The sequence below is a fragment of the Falco cherrug genome, chromosome 1 (assembly GCF_023634085.1).
Source record: "Falco cherrug isolate bFalChe1 chromosome 1, bFalChe1.pri, whole genome shotgun sequence".
Taxonomy (NCBI): Eukaryota; Metazoa; Chordata; class Aves; order Falconiformes; family Falconidae; genus Falco; species Falco cherrug.
Window position 1 is genome coordinate 74,876,395 of NC_073697.1, and position 19,888 is coordinate 74,896,282.

Here is a 19,888-nt window from a genome sequence, read left to right on the forward strand (position 1 = left end):
CATACACACACCTCCTTCCAAAAATAAACACTATTTAACTGACAGTTTATAGCTGACCATCCCTTTTAATAGGCAACTATGGATTTCAAGAACAATCAACATAATACATTTCTTCCCTCTTGTCTTAAGTATTGTTCTACATAGTTACAAACGATGAATAAGGAAAATTAGAAGATAAATTAATACCTTAATCTATTGAAATACACTGTAGGATTATACAAACAAATACAGAATTATTCATAGATGAAGAGCTACGTATGCATATTGGAACAGAAGGAAAAATACTTAGTATGCAGGAAAAATAAAAGTTAGTAACCAGAAAGAACTGTATACTCTTACCAATTCGGATAGCAGTTATCCATATAGCCAAAGTACTTAAGTCTCAGTCTAGGTTGAGGCATCATATTCAAACACAGCATTAAAAAAAAAAAAAACAACTTACAAGGAAGTTTTCATTAAGCTATAAAAATAACTAGTGTCCACCAATGCATTTTCTGTGTCTTTAATAAGAAAAAAGATATTAAGGTATGGAATTTTTTTCTTTACGTATAACTCACCTCACTTTTGATATTAGTATGTGGGTCAGCCCTGGTTCTGTAACAAACCTTCAATCAGAAGTGGTGAAATTCTTCAAATAATTATTTTCAATCAGTTGTTGAAAAGAGGCCTCTCTGGATATTGTTGAGGAAACAAAATAGTAAAAGTATGCCGTTACATGCAACTGTGTAAGTAAATACGTGCATGAACAGTCCAGGAACTATTCCCACTGCCACACTAAACCATTTTATATATGTGTTGTCATCACCTTGTCAAGATCTAGCAATACCACATTAGTTACATATTACAGATTATATCATTCAGAGGGAACGGAACATTCTGAGCATGACTCAAAGTGACATGGAAAAGCTGAAGACACAGCATTTTGTTTGTTTGTTTTGAAGCTCCAGATACTGCTTATCTGTTCAGGATGCCCCAACTTTTCCATGGTCCCTCATAAATCCTAATAATTGCAAAATAATATGCTGAAGATAGTGATGGAGCCAGCGCTACCCACAGTTGCTCACACAAAAAACCAAGATGAGCGACTTGTCCAATGTCACCCAAGAATTTGTGGGGAAAAAAATGCAGGAATCTCCAAAGTGCAAGTCAAGTGCTTTAACCACAGCATTATTCTTACTTCTAAAGCACACTACTAATCTAACCTTGTTTGCTCAGAAGATATTCCTGAAGCTAAAGTTCTACAATAAGTGCTAACATTTCTTCCTATGACTATTTTAGATAGGATTTAACTAATCCAGCCAGCATAATAAACAATCCAATTCTTTCTAAATTGTGAATGCATGCTTAACATTTAAGACTTACAATTGTTGGGTAACTTTAAAAAATCCTACTTTTACACTGCTTGGCCTAACACAAAATAACATTAAAAGATTTGTTATTTTAACGAGACTTCCAGATGAAGACTCTGAATTACTTTAAAATAAGATGAGAAGTACATGAACTTTTGAAAGCTTATTCAAACTTAATCGCCATAAATATTTTAAGTACACAATGCTGCAAACCCATGGACTTCAGTGTACAAATAAAGGAATACTTATATGATATGTTTTATACCTGTACAAGGCAAGTACAGATGGAACAAGGAAAGAAGGTTAAGGGGAGCTTCCTGCCCCGAAGAGGTGTGACTAGAGATACTGACACACACGCATTATGACAGCCAGATGAGAAGGATGAAACCCTAGTTAAAGAAACTCCAAGTGATAAAGAGGACAGCAGGACTTCTTTCAGAACATAACAGTGGACACTATCTGAATCACAGAAGAGGTGAAGCTGATGAAGTGACAGCACACAAGTAAGGATATGCAGAGAAAACACTCCTCTTGCATGCACTCTATTGAGTGGAACAATACAGTGTTCTTCTCTGCTCAGGTGTCATGGCACACTGCTTTTTTCCACACCTACTCTGACTTTGAACTGTTTACCCTCAACTCTCCACCCCCAAAAAAAATCTGAAAAATTAACATAAGCAATGACCCTATAGACAATGTTTATTCGTTGATGAAAGTCAACTGATCACTAAGATTTTTTTTTACTTTGCATACATTTTGCACATCAATTTAGTGGTGCCCTCCTTTCAAAAACACACGATGTTTGTAGCAAGCTATGGCTGTTAACTGTTACAGTGTCTTCTAATATTTCCAATGGGAATGTAATTCTCAGAAATATTTTTGCATTTGAAGACAGCACCTTGGTAAGAAGAAAGATGTGAAATGAGAGAAGCTTATCAAGCTCACCTGAAATATAACCAGAAGTTCAAACACAGGCATGCACCGCTCTACACTAACACTTGTTTTGCACTATAGAGTGCATGCCAGGGTTTTAATTAGCCCACTATTGGGTGGGTTTACAGTGCTGGAGTACTCTGTATCAAAGGAAAAAAAAAAAAAAACCCAAAAAAAAAAAAAAAAAAACCCAAACCACAAAAAACTGTAGCAACCACCCTCTGGTAATTCAGGAGATTATTTACAATTTTCAGTTTTAGGGTTTCAAACTAGATAGTCCACATTGAAACTGAAAATGCTGCAGCAGATGCAAAATAGAGCAATTCCTTCAGATAAGACAAGTTCATCTGCAATAGCAGGTAAAAATATGTAAAAAAGAAACAGGTAGTTTCCTATACCTGTGGAGGTGCATTTACAGTGCCATTTGAAACACTGTCACAGCTACCTTTACACAAGCTAGAGCTTGACTGCTTTTGTAAATACACATACACATTTGAAACTTACACATAAAGCCCCAATTTCTGCCCATAACAGTAACCATCCACATCAGCACTTCCCACCCTCCAGTACAACTGTGCAAACAGCCCAGCTTCACCACTCCCAATCATCTTGAAAGCGTATCATAGAATAAGCTCATTGCTTGCGTCCAAATTTTGCATTCCTGAAACAGAATAGCTTGTTCTAGTCACTGATGCAAAAAATACATTTTTTACAACTAACAGTTGTACAGTAAACTTCAAAGCTCTCGGCTGAAATGGTATCACTGTGACTGGCCATGCAGACACAAAGCAGCAAGTGACAGAGATCTACCCAAAAAGTGCAAACACGGCAGACAACAAAGTATTCAGTAAAAGGATATAACCAACCGCATGGAAAACAGAGGTTCAACAACTCAAGACAACAGCTGAACAGGGCATAACATTAGCTCATAAGGAGCCCCGATGGTTTCGTTTTGACAGTTAATATGCCTCAATCATTGTACGTCTTCCTCAAGGTCAGAAAAAGGGTCCAAAACTGAATCCACCTTCCACAAATTCTAGTCTTATTCCTTAACCATAAAACTGTGGTTTGTTTCCTTTCCTATTAGTGAAAATAAAACCAAAGCATGGAGTAGGAGGTATGCAGGGGTGCCCTGGGCAGACATCTGTGTAGACCAATGGTCCATCTTGTCTTGTCATTAGTAGTTGACAGCAATCAATGCTTCAGAAAGGCACTAAGCCCACTAAAAATTAACAAGCTTCTGAATAAGGTTTTTGCCTCTTGAGACAAAAATACTTAAAGGAATACAAACGATTACAACAATAATAGGAATAATGTGTACAGTGGAATTTCCACCTATGTTTAAATCTGGAAATGAGAAGATTCCCCTAATCAGCCTCCCTCAATTTGCACACGCATGGATACTCCATCTACATTACTGAAAGGCTGCTTATGAGTATCAGCAGCTACTAATAACTTGGAATAGAACAAGGCAACAAAGTTGTTAATGGGAAGGAGAAGGGAAGGATAAAAGGACAAGAAGGAATCACAAACACAGAAGATGTGATCCAAAGTCCAATAAAGCCAATGCAATGATTCATACTGACTTCAGAAATCATGTAAGACAGTGTCTGAAAAGGCAGAGAACAGATTTCAGGCCTAATGGTAGACATGTTATTTCTCCAAATGTTCTACAACAGAGGACATGATGTTTTACTCTAAAATAATCATCTGTAAGACTAGAGTCATGGCCCATTTTGTTTCCTTTTAAATGGCTCTGGCAGCTTTTTCTAACATGTGATATGGGAAACATTTTCTTTTTTTTCCCCCATCATATCTCCTAAAAAAGATACTACCCACACACACTCGTGTCTGTCATACTGTGTTAGTGGCCATACAACCACAGTTCTAGGGGATCATGAAAATAACATGAGCTATGAATTACATGCCCTGCTTGAAAAAGTGGCAGTGGCTACTTTGAAAATCCTGTTAACCCTTTGTCATATTCTGGTCAGAAATGAGAAAAAGGAGTGTGGCCAGCACTCTTTATTCTGATGCCCATTCCAGTAGGGGCTATTACCTAGAAAAGAAATAATAGGAATAAAGTTCCATCCAAATACAACAACATGTTCAAATGCACACTGTGGTCTGGGTTGCTCAGCAGGTGAGATGAGATGATGACAAGTTCTTTCAGATCTTTACTGAACAGGAAAGCCTTTAAGTCTGAGAATATTTCAAGGCTGTATTCAAGTCAGCAGCCTCAGTGGTCAGCAGCCGAAGGCAAAAATACTGCTTTGCATGTCAAAAACAACGGCATGCAAAATCCTTGGTTGTGCCACTGCATAAACTTCTTGGCTGCACGGTTTATGATTCTCGATTAGAAAGAAATAGAACTTCTTTATCTGCTCTTCACTTTTGATTGTGCATAAAAGCAGTTGAATACATACAGTACACTAAATAGAAGACCAAGGAAAAGTGAGTTTGGTACTGTGCCCAGGCGAGTTAGCCCTAGGACCTAAACCAGTACCATTTAAAGGCACTGTAGCATACTATGGAAACGACACCAGCAAGAACCTGAAAATCTTATTTTACAAGGAGCAGACCAATAAATAAATAATTTAAAGAGAACTTAAATAAGTATTTTGGCTCCAAAAATTATGTTGTGCTAATAAATACAATCTGTCAGCACAGATGAGGAAAAATAAGAGGTAATAGAAGCAGAAATATTTCCCAAATAGTTTCAGGCCAAAACTAATATTGATGCTTTCCCTTGCCTTTCTGAAAACATGAATACAAGAGCATTGTCCTGGGGCATGAGACCAAGTAAATGAAACTGACAAGAAACAACAAGACAACAAGATTACAGAAACTTCACCACAGAGTTGCTTTTTACTGTGTACACAGACAACACGTAAAACAGGTCCATGATCTCAGGTACTATTACCACAACATGGATACTAAGCGATGCTACTAGATGGATACTACCAGGGAACACAAGGTGCACTTCTCTTGTCATTTACTTACAAATTTCAGCGACAGCTGTTGCCTGAAAAGCTGTTGTCTCAGAAACTTCTCCATTTCCTTCCTACCGTTATGCCACATCCCAACACAAATATGCTTATATGCCAATTCATAAACACATGGTCACATTATCTTAAAGCTTTGGATCTCCATAAAACAAAGGCATTGTTTGCAACACAGGTACTGTGATGATAAATGGCATTGCAGGTATCAAATTCGGTCTGGAGGCGACTGGCCCAAGACACGGTGAAAAAGACTGACAACTGCTTGTAGTAAGTACCTGCTGAATGGCAGAAACTCTACCCCTGCTTGGCTTCACACTTTAGCAACTCATGAGCGCAAGAAACTGCTGGCATGCAGATAAAGCCTTAACTCTCCCCTGGAGGTGGCTTCTGTGATAGAATGAAAAGGGCAAACCTGGGGTGGAATGAGATAGAAGTAGCTTGCTGGCAATGAGAAAGGTAGGCAAGAGCATACAAAGCAGGATGGTCAGGGCGACCAGGAACACGTCCTAGTTTAATGGTGAGAAGGTGGTGAAAGGAAGGCAACATTACACCTGCCCTGTGTTACGTGCAGCCTGACACAAAGCTATGAGCTGGCTTTGCTGCCATGGGTGGCTCTTCAGCAAAGTGTACCAGGGTATTCCTGGGCTAAGTCATTTAGGTCCCCAACACTTTCAGCCAGGCAGCTCTACTGTTTGGCAATTATGCTTTTTAAAAGACACTTGCTTACCTACGAGTAGAGGTAGGCACTGAGGCAGAGCCACTATAAGGACTATGTTTCTAAACACTTCTAAACATTTTTATTATTTTTTTTTTTAATCTTACAAAGCACCTTTCTGGACAGTTTTAAAAAAACGTGTTTAGACCCAATGATTCTAAAGAAAGAAACAGATAATGAACATGTGCCCCATACAGCATTTCACCATTTTTATACTCCACCATGGCCACAAGAACCCCATGATGACCTGCAACCAAACCACCTTCTCCCTTCCCTTGCCCCTTATTCTTTGGTGCTACTACAACAAGCACTTCTTTCCCTCGCTCCTGGTGACATCTATCCCATTCTTTGTCAAGGTGCTGGGAATAAGAGGGATCAGTAAAAATGCAGCTGCTAGAAATAGCCATGACTCCTTCCAAAAAATAAGGGGTTAATGAGATGGAAATTGTTCTCCCTAGCCCTATCACAAGTTGCCGCTTAATCAAATTCCGTTCCTGCTCATATATGCTTTGAATCTGTCAGTACTAAAGCAGTTTTTAAGAGGGAAGATAAATATTGAAGTATGAGGAAACAAGCAGGGAAAATTAGGTCGGAATGTGTTTGACACTGTTCTCATGCAGTGTCACCATGCAGTACAACCTGGCAGAGATTACTCAGCACCCAGCCATGATGAGCAGAGAGCCCTGGAAGGGGCAGGTTTACTGACTGACAGCTGTGGACTGGCCAATTCTATTTCATCGGACTGTTATTCAGTGTAAGTGCGTGGAAAATCCACTTCTTATTCTTACTTCTCTGTATACACCAGGTATGAAAGGAAACAAAAGCCTGCCTAAGCAAAAAGCAAGAGCGTGACAAGAATACCCTTAAGTTAAGACCTTATTTTGACAGTACAAGCAGTTGCTGTTCCCCATGTCTCAGACAGACGTTTGCTAACACAATAGAATGTGGCTCTCTGTACTCCGTGTCTCATATTGGATAAACCAAAACAAGTCTCAGTGATAGTATAAGAAAACATAGCTGCTTGGATTGAGCAACAGACAGCCAAGAAATCTTTCATTTACCCTAGCTCTACAGTGACTAGTCTCAAGCAAGTAACTTTATGGGAGGGTGATCAGCCCATGTACACGAAAAACAAGGAAAGCAGTGTGGGTTCCTGAGGGGCAGTTTGAAAGAAGTGAAGATCTCTACACAAAGTAAAAAATGAAAGAGGCCTGACTCTTCAAACAAGCAACCAGTTCCAGTTGTACTTCCAGCATGGAAAAATAATCAAAAAGAATAATAAAAGGTAGAACTGGTATACCATCCAGGAGAGCTGGTCTCAGTATGTTATAGCTACATGGACCACGTAGCCATTGTACCAACAGACGTATGTACACACACAGTACCTGTACCCCAGCAAGAAATATTAATGACAATTATTTCAGCTAAAAGCATATGCGAGGTATGATGTACTTCTCAGCAGACCTAGTTAAAAGCATTAGTTATAGCTCATACAAGACTGAATAAATAAAACTCAGTGAATCCTTTTTAGGAGAGGGAAGAGAAAGACATCAAAAATACTTGAGGTTGGCCACTCTTTCTCTTTTCTTCTCAACTGAAATTTTTATAAAATGCATCATTTAATATGGGTCTCCAAAATCCTTCATAAACTAGGCGATCAACAGACTACACATAGCTGGTCATTACTAGATTTCTGTTCTCATTCCCTTCTTTAAATACTCTCCAAGTTTTAGCTGTTTGTTAATATGAGTAAAGCAGCCTTAATACTGTCATAGAAAGCATTTCCTAACAGATACCAGTAAGTTACACTGGGTTTTGAAATAGATTTGAAACTGGTCTGACACTCCTCTTACTAGATGTTGAATTACTTCTGCATGTTCAGCTGAGAGAGGTCTGGGGATGGAGATCATCTGCTACTGAGAACTTTTCCAGCAGCTGATCGTTCTCTAAGCATAGACAGATTTTCACATACAGAAAGGGTTGAGTCTTTATGTGACATTCAAAACCCCATAGGAACATTAAGCAAAGGACTCTTTCTCAGTCCACGAGAGCTAAATAAGGAATGGAGCTTTCTAAATATCCTTGGTGAGCACATTCTCTTATTATTTTGACATACCAACTGTATTTGGAGTTACCACTGAATTGCAATAGTGATGTGAATGAGAAGTGGTCGTAAATAGAAAGGATTCTGCTGAAAAACTGGGGGCCCAAGCTCAAAACTGTTAGAAGCAGGCATCACTCTAAGTCATATACCACAAATATTTACTTTTTTATGTGAGCTGAGAGTGTGACACACAATCTCTCGCAGGCAGTGGTTCCCATAAAGAGTTCGCGACTCCATGAACTGAAATACTAAATTAGACTTTTCTTCACGCCATGGCTCCTCTGCTCTTTCTGGAAATTATGGAGATTTTTAAATAGTACTAATCCTCACTGGCAGATGGTAGTAGCACTTTGTCAGAGCATTATTACATTTAAGTTAACGCTTTGGAATTTTAACGCAACAGCTCCAAGACACACTCTTCAAACCCCTCCATAAAAGAACGATTTCAAAGCTTACATCTACATCTGCTGCTGCCCACTGACTTCAAACCATCGTGAGAAGCGGCCTTTGAAACAGCAGTGTTAAAAATAATAAAATACCTTCAAAACCAAAACGGTCAGTGGGAATTTGTGAAACCAACTGCAACCAGTAACCTCTGTTGTATTGTTAAAGCAACACTAACAATACAAGACCTCTCCATGGCACTTACTCCTGGAACTGCCAGGAATAACCCAAATGCTGGTTATTCTTAGGTAGCAGGCATTTGATTGTTCACCACAGACACCTGGAGGTGAGAGGGAAAGAAAACTGCATGCGCTGGTTCTAAAAGAGAGGGTTAGGCAGAATGAAGGGATGGGGGTTACAGGGACAACTTTAACTGCTTCCAAAGCACCAGCACCAACAATTTCAATATTCTATTTATGATTCCAAGCTAGTGGTACAAAATGACGCAAGGACCTTGTTTATATAAAGTTAGCCTCTCTGTCCCTTTCATGTTCTGGACGGAAGTCTATAAACCTAGTATTTTCTGAAAACAGTTGTACTCCTTACTTGACACAACACAAAGAGCCAATTAATTCTAGCCTCAGGGACATTTGGCAGTCTTACAAAAAATGGGGGGGGAAAATGCATCCCTTTAAAAAAATGCTTAAAAAATCCTACAGTATTTTAATGAACAGTTGTAGGATTTTTTTCTTTTTCCACTCCTAAATCCTGCAGAAGATGATTTTCTGCAATAGCAGTTTCCAAATGCTATCATTATCTACCTTCCCCTGAGGAGGTATTTACCTCCTCCTCCCATATATCATTCACTACTGTTAGAGATCATTGATCTCAAACAGAAAAAAAAAAATATTTAAAAAGCTATTATCCCCAGCTTTTATTGTGTCTCTTTTAGAGGAAATATAAGTCAGTGGCGGCCCCTTTCCTGTTATAAATGGGGGTTGGACAAGGCTGATGTTGACAGAAAACCAGACTTTAGTTTCAACAGCCCAAATGAGGACATATGCCACAACATAAGCATGAAAGCAGATCCACTCACCACTCCGGAGCTCCACTGAAGAGAGGTCTGATTTTTAATGTAGGTTATGCAGCTATTCGAGATGAGGAGAAAGCTAGAGCTCCCACTCACACTTCATGAAAGACACAACAGGCTGTGAAACCAGAAGTGTGCTACACTATTTTCCCTTTCCTTCCTTCCTAAATTAGGTCAAAAGTCAATAGAGCAGAAGCTGTGGCTACATCCATCCCTTCCTCCCACTCACCAGCCTCTGAAGCTGAGCTTACACAGAAGCACAGTACAGACCAGCCATAAACTGCTGCACAGAGGAAGCAAAGGAAGATTATTTAATCAGAGGGATAATGCTAAATCACAGGGAGGTAAAATACACTCAAAGTTATCCTGGGAGTGAAACAGAACAAGGTCTTAAAATAAAAAGATTAGTCAGGATGAGTTTGGTACAATGCTTTGGGTGATGCTCTGTTTGTGTTGAGAAATGTACTCTGAATAATTAGAAAAGATAAGGTGGACACCTGAAGGAGATCAGGAGACCATCAAGTCAGGAAATCATTGAACAAAGAAAAATGAAAAGTCCACTCCACCTAGACCCCACCTATTGTGAATGGAGTGATTAGGTGTCAAAATCAAATGAGTATGTATGTAAAGATGTTGTAACCTCTCAAAAAACTGTATAAAATTCCTAACTTTTCACTGAAAGCTTTGGAGCTAGTTTGTCCAGTGCAAATCAGCTAGCTCCCCAATGTTGCATGAGATAAATACCTTTGCTGCTTAAAGACAAAATTCGTCTCTGAGCAGTTACTCTGTGCCATTTTGGCATCAGGAGCAGAGGGGTAGAAGATGGAACTTCAGTACTCGTTTGTATCTGTGTACGATGGTATTAGGCAATACAATGATAAAACAGTTCTTGCTTTTCGGCAAAGTAACCAGGTACAATTATCAGCTAAAGGGGAAAAAAAATATTAAGATCTGCCACACAAATCAAATGTTTTACAATAAAACTGTAGAGGCTGGACAGGGAGAAACAATCCCATTTTCTAATCTAAAATTTAGTTTCTTTAAAACTTAATATTATCATCTAGATAGATTGTTCTCAAAGCGTCATTTGCATCATATTATTATTCTTTTCAGTAATATTTGGGCCATTTCAGTGCCTCCTTCCTTTGGATTTCCCAACTTTCCTCACATGCATATACCTCCTCTATACAGCCTGTCCCAAACGTTTAGAGCCCTGTCTCCAGCCCACATATACATGCTATTCCCTAGAAGCGTCCTGTACTCTTACAAAGCTAGCCTGGCCCATCACTCAGGCTAGCCCCCTCCAAATGTTTCCTCCATCCTTCCACGACTGAACCAACTCCTAAGCACTGCTAACCACAACCCTCCCAAGCCCCTTCCAAAACCTCCACGTAGAAGGCTCCACCCAGACCCCTCCCCACAATACTCCTTCTCCCAGAGCCTCTCTGGTGCAGAGAAGCCCCCAACGACGCTGTGTTTCACACCGACTCACCCTGCCCTTTACCTGCAAACTCCTCCTCTCTTGCAGCTAGACACGGCGGCACCAACAGTGGCCCTAAGACACCAACCTCCGTGACAGTGACACCAAGCGCTGCTGATCATTCCTTGTCCAGTGTATACATTATATACAGGATGGGCTCTTCTGCCCGCTCCCCTCAACCATTTTATTTGACATAGTCCCTATACTCTTTGCAGCACTGGCAAAAGTAAGAGAACTTTTTGAAGTAGATGAGTGTTTCTCATGTATCTCCCTGATGCAATCCAATTCTGTAACAGGAAGGCTACTCCAAGGAGTTGGAAAACCATTCCTCCAGATTGTTTCAACAATACTTCAGTAACATTCTAGACACTCCGTGAGAGTAGCTAACGAGGCTGCAATGCTTTCAGAATCACTGATTGTATTTAAATACATCTTTTAAACAAAGTAGGGCATCTTGCAACATAGATTTTTTTGGCTCTCCCAAAAAGGGCTCTTTTCTTTCTACCTAGATATCTTCCAGAACTGTACTATGAAATATTTGTTTAAACAAGAGAGATGGAGAAAGAACGTGCATGTGCATAACCATACATTAGGTTCTGTACTAGGTAAAGCCAGGGAGCAATATGTTGGCAGCTGATGACCATTTTTATTTTGCCAATTTAACTAACGTTATTGGCAATAAAGCATTGTAGGCAATGATTAGACACACACATTGCTGGCCTTCATTTCCTGCCGACGCTCTTGCCTCACAGCTCTGTAATGGTTGTTATCACGTGTCCCAGACCAGGAAATAGTGACATCAGCCACTCTGCATCTGCCGGTCCCTATCAGGACATCCCTGTAGGCATATCCACCTGTGTTCATTCCTTTGCACCCAGACGGATCATTCACAAACACGAATGAATGAATGAAACTGTCTCTCAAAAGACACCAAAAGGTTTGCAACTTTGTCTCCTGGTGTACGAACTGCCTGAGTTGCAGAGATCCAAGCCCTCTTTTACTACTTCATCTTCAAATCTTCTGACAGCCAACTTCTTGTTTCATATTTGTACAGCTTCTAGCACAGTGGGGTGCCATTTCACGACTTGTATTTGCGTTATGACTTCGTGCCTATAAGTAGAAAGCATGCCAAATCTCTGTGTTGTTACTTAGGTGGAAACTAAAGTCATGCCAAATTAAAGGAAAATCCAGTCAAATATTTTCAAAAGAATATTCCTTCTGAATACTGAAAAAGTGTGTGTTTATATATTGTATATGCATACATTAATACATACCCCATCACTGTAGCATGCAACATGAAATTTAAGTAGTAGCCAAGTAGTACATTTTAAAAGATATTTATAGTAAATGTATTAGTGGATATACTTCAATACTGCTTGGGTTTATAAGTTCACAAAAGGGCGAGCTGAAGTAGGACTAGTCCTAAGCATGAAAACAAACTTTTGGGGAATATTTGTCTCAAAAGAGGTCAGAATAAGTGGAATTCTAAAGAAATAAAAAGCAGCTTTATCTGTCCAAATAACAGATATTTGTGTTATGATACATTTAACTTTATTCTTCCTGGACAGAAAACAATCAGATATTTAAGAGTATAAAACATAGCAACTATCACAGTTGCTTGCCATGAACTTGGAATATGAGAGAGAGAGAGAGAGAAATGAATAAAAATAGTGAAAGGGAAAAGTATGTGTATTTTAATAAGACCAATAATAGCTATCGCCTTTCACTTGCCATGTAACACACAGTCCATACTCTACACTGGTTGTACACTGCCAGGACTCTACAAGCGGCTTCACTCAGCGAGAACCGGATGCTTTCTGCTCTGTTTTTCCTTTTAGCAACTCTCTAGAACATGAAATGGTTTAAAAACATTCTCAAATGTTTAAGCTGAACACCATAAAGATTGCAAGGTGGCAAAGGGTACACAACAACAAATATCCTTGCTTAATAGCGTTTGGTCTGGAGATGTCCCTGCTGTGTGCCTTCAGCCCATGGTATATTGCCAGACAACTTTTAATACTGGTTGCAATCAGTGAGGTAACTGCGCAATAGTCTCTTGTCACCTGAGAAAGACAAATGACATCTTCAAACATCTCAACAGCTCGGGAGCCTAAATGCAACTGGCAGTCAGTCAGACTTGAGCTCCTGCACACTTTAAAAACAGTCTGTTATCAGGTCTGGGTCCCGAACACAGGTTTTGAGTTGAGTCCCAGGGCAGGAAAGCCTGCCCTGTGCACATTTTCATTTCTCTTTTTAAAATGGATTTGCGAGAGAAGTCATCCTTATACCTGTGCATATTAAAATAAGGCACAGCAAATCCAGGCCTGATCCAGGCAATGGAGTAGTAGTGAAAAAGAGTGAAAATACAAAAACCACAAAAGGCAAAAGCCTCCAATAAATTTCAGCAAAAACCAGCCTGATGTTCAGGTCTGCTGTTACACCATCCTCTGCTTTCTCCGGACTGCTCATCTGGAGCTATCTGCACAGCAGCAGAGTGGTGCTATTTGATTTTGATTTATTACAAGTGAATTATTATAATGAAATCACCAACTCGATTTAAGCCTCTGAGAAAGATATGGTTGGGCTAACAAAAAATTGTTCTGCAAAACAAGCAATTACTGTTAGGTTCACTGGATATTGGCCTTAGCAATCCAACTGATTATAGAAAGCTAATGATCTAAAAAGAAATGAAGAAATAAGAGATTAAATCCTTTAAATCTGCATGAAAGACTCCAAGAGGAATTTTACAGTGATTTTCACTGCCTCTTTTATTAGATATGTGATATTTTATTCATGGGTAAAGCAAATATAACAATTAGGAATAATTAGCATTTCAGCACAGAGTGTTATCTAATAGGTTAAAATACACATACAATTCTTCTTTTAAATAATGTATCTTCACGTTTTCCCCTTTCTGATTCAGAACTTTTCCATTCAGCATAGCACTTACAAGGAACATTATACAGCTCCCGAATAAACAGAGAGAACTAATGGCTCTCACCTTTGATATGTTATTTCCCCCTCCTTGCATTTTTTACTCATTTTCAGTTTCCTCTTCAGCATAGCTTATCAGATAAGCCCAGCATAACTTTCAGGAAGCTTTTTCCTTTTCACCTTTTTTTCCACTCTACTCCCCCATCATTCCAGAACAAGTGTGTGCAATGGAAATCTGCTTTAAATCTAACCTGGCTCTTACAAATCCATCAGTTCACAGTTGACTAAAACTACAGTATTTGCCTCTGTACCACCTCCACCTCTATAACTTTAATGCTGTAGTTACTGTATGATCCTTTCTCATGAAGTGTCCCTTTCTATGTGTGGTCTTTTGGGTTGGTTTTGGGGTTTTTTTTTAATACAACACTTAGAGCTGACAGGATATCCCTTTCTTGAGCTGATGCAGCTACCACAGACCAAAGCAGGAACAAGACTCTCCAGCTGAAATGCATTCTGCGGTGCAGTACAGAATACAAAATACCTCCTTCTCTGAATTAAGTATATTATCACTGAAACTAGGATATAAATTTTGAACCTTACAAAATTACAGCACTACACAATTTCAAGCCCATTCCCTTGCCAATTTTCATAACTGTCATCCAAACACCAGTACATTTCATCTACTAACCTTCAGTTTCAGCCTGTGTCCTTCCTGTTATATACAGATCAGTTATAACTCTTCAAGTCACATAAACCATTATTAATTATAGTGGTTGCAGACACAAGAGAATCTTTCCCTTACTCCATCATCTCTCACAACTGCTTGGCCAACAATAACCAGAAACCAAAGCCAGACTGCTATAATGAAGTATAGCAAAGGAAACTGCCCTGCTGGTACTCATGGGAGGACTGAAGTACAGAAAAAGAGTGAGATACACATCTTTTTCCTCACCCATTCTTCCTCTAAATGCTTCTACTTTGGTCTTTATGTTTATATTACTATATCAAGAATACACAATTAAATTATACTTTGTAGTGGCAGACAACAGCACTTCCTCTTCTTCGTGTGCTGCTTCAAATGCACAAGCCAGCCAAGAACTGTGCCCAGGTTTTACCCAGTCCTCCCTTTCCTGGTGTTGAGGATGGTTTCACTACCACAGCACCACACTTATGTAACATGCATTTAGCACATACTCCATGCTTAGTACCTCATTGCACCAGCTCAGTATCGCACCTTCTCCAGTACAGTCTACCAGCCTAGCCAAGCAATGAAGAGGTCAATGTGACTCTGAAAAAGGCCAGTGTAACTCATTTTGGTAACTCCTACAAGCAACAGGTCAACTCCTACTTCCTAATGGACATAGTAAATGGTACAGGAAGAAAAAATAACATCACAGAAGGAAAAGAATTGCACCTGTATCCAAGAAGCCCAGTAGGAAGCCAGTTGCTAGATAGCCAGCCAATCCAGGGTACAAAATGCCCCAGAGAAACAAAAGCTTTCATGCCCAGTCCCCAGCATGTGTGTTATGCCTTACGGTTGGGCTGCGGCTGTCATACCTGCCTCTTAGCACTTCTAGATAGCACAAACAAATGAGTATATCTGGGGCTCTCAGAGGTGGGTGCCAGTGTGACTGGAGTCACGAACTGGAGCGTAAGCCCTATAGGATGCACAGGGGTGGAGCCACCCAGGTTTTGACAGACATGCCAAGCGTGCCTCTGAAATCAAAGTTTACTTCCAATGTCACGACCTTCAGATAATAACATATTCTTTCTGGAATTCAAATCTAATTAAAAAAAAAACCAACATGTGACACCTGAGTTTGCAGATGCAGAAAGGTATCCTAGTTTGCCTCATTACCAGTGTATCACCTCAAGTCAACATTTTGCAGATACCAGAGTATCATTTATCTTAATATACTTACATACCATGTATTCAGAGTTTGCTTTTTTTCTCATATGTGCTCAAGATATAGATCATTAAATGAATATTGTTTCCTTTTCCTATTGGTTACTCTTAAGTCCAAACAGCAATTGTCTATGCCTGAGAAGTTTTTTAAACACTGAAGATATAAAACACAAATTATGTTTGGAGAATGTGTAGATGAAGAGAGGTTTACCATGCTGTCATATATGTTTGAGGTAATTAGGGAAAGTAAGTAGAAACTGACAGCCAAATAGAACTACTCTTGCACATAAACTATTTTTAAACCATTGTTAACGTGCTGGGGAAAAAAAAAAAAAAAAAAGCAGTGGAGTAGTAGTGAAAAAGAGTAAAAATACAAACCTCAAAAGGCAAAAGCCTCCAATAAATTTCAGCAAAAAACAGACTGTCATGGCAGATTATAGATAGATATATATCAAATGGAAGAAAATGATGTAAGTTCAAGTCTGTATCTAGGGAGTAACCTAATGGCTCACAAAAGTCATCTCCTGCCAATACCACTTGCTTTACAAGGCCAGGGAGTGGAAGAGAACCATACTTAATGCCTTTGTTCATTAAGTTAAATGAACCTTAGTTGGTAGGTTTATGTAGTCACAGTCTTAAAAGATTTTTCTCCAGTGTGTTTTTTGAAAGATGGCATTGTGAGAATAAAGACTCTGTGCATCCAAAAGTAGTCATCTGGAAGCACGCAGCAGCAGCAGCGATTGCCGTGTCCGGCATTTGTTAGGACACCACTTGAAAATGGATGGTTGGGTTTTGGTTTGGGTTTTTTTGTTTGGTTGGTTTTTTTTTTCCCCTCTGTCTTTATCAAGGACAAAGAACTTGAAATAACACTAAGAGTTATTTAAGAACACGAAAAGGAGACAACTGCTGTAGTCAGCAATCCATGGGCTCAGTTTAAAAATTTTCTGAAGTCAACCAAGCAACTCACATGGATTGCGACAGACTCGATCAGGCCCTGGTGATCACTAAGAAACACTCCAGAAAGCAGTGACACCTAATGGCAAACGTGCCCTTGGAGGATAGCAAACCAGCATCTACAGCAAGCAAAATTCTCCCTCTTTAGCTGCAGAGTAACTAGCACTGAAACACATTGCAGGGACTGAAATACTATGGCAAATCTCAACACCTGGGGGAGAGTTTAAGATGTAGCACTCACAGAAACAGAGTATGTCATGCATGCTGTGCATTTAAGTAGAACATAGCTACTAATAAATCCTACTGGCTGCTAAGCCACAGCACACTGTATTCCAGGTCTTCATTTGTATGTAAGTTTAAAATAAGCAAGTAACATTGGTGCATTCTAGAGCAGGGAAATCGGAGGATCTGAACACCCATCTGGAGACACTATAGACACATATCTACTTGTTTTTAATACACCTGTTCTGCTTGCTTGTCCTGCGTTTTACAAAACGTAAGTTCGAGTACTGTAATGAACAGTTAGTGACATACACTACATACCTTCTAATGAGGCTTTACCAATAGCACAGCAAATTAAATTCCTATTACCAATGCACAACACGATACAAGCCAAGCTGCATTGTAGTACACCAGCTTACAAGGGGAAATGTGGATATGCATGCCACCAAGCTAGAAGAAAATCCCTTACCAAAAAAATAAAAATAAAAATAAAATCTTACATTTTAAGGGCACTACCAATGTCAACAGAAGTAGTAAACAATAGACCCCATGTTGGAATTGCCCTGGTATTATTATACATGGTACAGAAAAGCTTAAAAGCATGAACCAAAGCTCAGGACCCAGCAATGCTGGGAACTTGTCTAACACAAGGAATGCAGCAGTCCTGGCCTGCAAAGTCTAAGAGCTGAAGGGAGCAAGGGAAGAGCAGATCTAATTTCATCTCTCAGCAAAAAAAAAATATAATGTATATTTTTAAATATACATTAAAAGCATATGTATAAATATATGTAAAAGCACATATAACTATATAACATATATTCTCTGAATTTGCCATTTTAAATAAAAAGAGCCAAGGGCAGTATGCAACTGACTGTATATGACTGAAGCCACTGATAAACATAAAAAAATGACTTGAAGTAATCAGGGTGCCTGCACTACTGCTACACACTGCTGCAATGAATTAGTCTTTTTAAATACTTCAGTGCATTTATTCAGGAAAAACTCTTGTACCGTACTATGTGACCGCTGCCCTAGGTGATTTTGCTGCACCTAAGACACACATATTTGTATATATGTTTCTACAGGCACAACAGGATATCCACATGCACATACAGATGTATTACTATGCACATGTCAAGGGAAAAAAAAATGAGCACAAAGTACAAAATATAAAAGCATGAGACCATCAGCTGTAGAAGAAACAAAGCATACACAAATTGTGCAGTTGACAAGGAATGCCACCTAATCCCTGCTTAATTAAAGCACTGTTCTAAACTCCTGTTTAGGGAGTGAGGAGTGTGGGATGACTGATGTATGAAGAAAATACCAGGCAGCGTGGCTAATCTCAAAGACTTTGGAGCTTTCGAGCTACATAAATCAGAGCGACTTTTTGAATAGCCTCATAAAACACAAAATCATTGCCATTCCACTCACGACTTTCAGATTCTTCCTACAGCATACAGATCATTAGGAAACTTCTAAGCAATCAAGTAATGTGGGGCTGATGAAATTACTCAATCAATGCATGTGCTGAGAGAAGCAGCATAATACAGAACTACAGAGTTTTGACACAGTAACCCTGCCCCTTTCTTTTTTATATAGGGGTAAGGGAAAATCGCAGTGGAGTCGACTCATTTCAACATTTTCACAAGAGTGCTTAATGTAGTCTTTCTGAACTGCCAGTTCCTATTTATAATAGCAGGGCAGCAGAAACATACAGACGATAAGCAGCCCTAACAACGTTTAAAATATGATACAGGGAAATGTTTATTTTTAAATGTGTGCATTCACATACACATAGACCTGCTCTAATGATCAAAAGCAGCAGCTGTAACCATTCAGAAGACAGAAATACGAAAAAGAGTATCACATATAAATAACAGTCTCTGTACCCCTCCCACTGCCATCAAGTCATTAATCTCTGCTCACTAAATTGTAACATTTTTTGTCATTGTTTAAGAGGCAGCTGGTAACATTGATACAGAAAACATCCCTTTTCAGGAAACACATCAAATAATATGCAGGCAAGCAGGACAGTTAGTGGATTGTACTGAAAAAGTACATGCTATCGGAAAAAGGGTACGCACAGGTATCATGTTATTTCTTATGACAATCTGCCCCTCCCAAACATGGGAGGGTATTTTCCACCTGACTATCTTTACATCGTAGAATGAGAAAAAGATAATGCATGTATTTTGTTTGTTGCCTAAAGCATCGGTACTACCTCTAGCAGTATTTCTTTTCCCCTGAACTGAGCATTTTGGGGTTTTGTTTGGCTGTAAGAATTCTTCTGCAGTTAATTTGTTCACAGAGTACCCTGCCACTGCTTGTGCTAACTCACATAAATAAATACACTTTATTATTTATGTCTAAATATTTTATACTTAAGTTTACTTGCTGCAAGTGCAAAAAACCAAAAGAGGGTCAGAACATCCAGGTCACAAAATACAGTGGTGTTACTAGGGGCCAGATTTTCATTTGCAAGCTGTACAAGTTGGAATGTGTAGTTGTCTACCCATTCAGTGTTAAAATAGTTCTAATTTCAGGTCATTTGTTTTCATTGTATTCATTTTAGTAGGTTTAAAGCTCTGTGTAACAATTACCGGTTTGCCATTTTCATGGCAACATAAACCAGTCTATAAAAAAGGGGTAATCCCCTTGTCAACTGTACAAATTGTCTCTCAAGACAAATTAATCGTGTGAGAAGCAACTATTTCGGGGTTTTGTTTTGTTGCATTGGGCTTTTTCCTTCTTTTAATGAGGATTTACTGCGTGGCTGCATCTAATCGCTGGCAGCATTATAAAATCCATC

At 39.1% G+C, this 19,888-nt stretch overlaps 1 protein-coding gene across 1 annotated transcript in view; it reads right to left on the reverse strand.

The window, feature by feature from the left end:
• The window catches only part of GRID2 (glutamate ionotropic receptor delta type subunit 2), a 730,680-nt gene that overhangs the window by 707,953 nt on the left and 2,839 nt on the right, over nt 1–19,888 (reverse strand). The gene's annotated exons all lie outside the window — the stretch shown is intronic.